Source organism: Octodon degus, unplaced genomic scaffold, assembly GCF_000260255.1.
Source record: "Octodon degus isolate 3935 unplaced genomic scaffold, OctDeg1.0 scaffold00027, whole genome shotgun sequence".
In the NCBI taxonomy this organism is placed as follows: domain Eukaryota; kingdom Metazoa; phylum Chordata; class Mammalia; order Rodentia; family Octodontidae; genus Octodon; species Octodon degus.
Window position 1 is genome coordinate 15705261 of NW_004524603.1, and position 909 is coordinate 15706169.

Below are 909 nucleotides of genomic sequence, written 5' to 3' on the forward strand. Positions count from 1 at the left end.
TTTTTTTTTTTTTTTTTTTTTGTGGTACCAGGGATTGAACTCAGGACCCTGTGCTTGCCAGGCAAGCCCTTATTCTACTGAGCTATCTCCCTGGGGCCTGTCTCACTTTTAAAAATTGTTCAAAAGATATTTTAACTTCTGTTGGGCTAAGGGCCAGTTCCTGACTTCTTGTCCATCACATATACCCTCCTGTTGGAGGAGTACCCAGAGACATTGATGACATTCAACCAGGAAAGGCTTGCAAGTTTTCTCTGGCTTTTGTAGGAAATATTTCTATAGTTTATAGTCTAATTTATGAATAGTTATATTATGGTTAACTATGCCAGAGCATTAATTGCTACCAGGTAGTGGTGAAAGTTTACCAAGTGGATCGTCAGTGTTGTGTTTGCCAATTTCTCTGGTGTAAATATCTCACCATGGCAAATTAAAAGCTATTGGTATAACACTACTAATATGGAATTGGAAGGGAAGCCTTGATTCACAAATAGAAATACTTGCAAACTTTGGTTTGTAGACAAAAGCATGCAGAAAAAGATAGCTCAGCGGATTAAAGTGCCTGCTTAGGCAGGTGCAGGTACTAGGGTTTGAACCCCAGCATGCAGTGCTGGCCCCTCCTCTGGGGTGCACTGAGATGGCGATTGAGACTGCGTGTGTTGGCATGTGCCTATAATCCCAGCACTTGGGAGGCTGAAAAATAGGAGAATCACTATGAGTCCAATCTACATAGTGAGACCCTGTCCTAAAAGACAGGAAAAAAAAGTTTATAGGAGCCAGTGAGATGGCTCAGTGGTCTAACATGTGCCTGCTTAGGCAAGTTTAGGCAAGCACAGGTCCGGGGTTTGATACCCATACCACCTGCTGCACCAGCCCTGCCTCCAGGGCAAGCTGAGCCAGCCCACATTAAAAAAA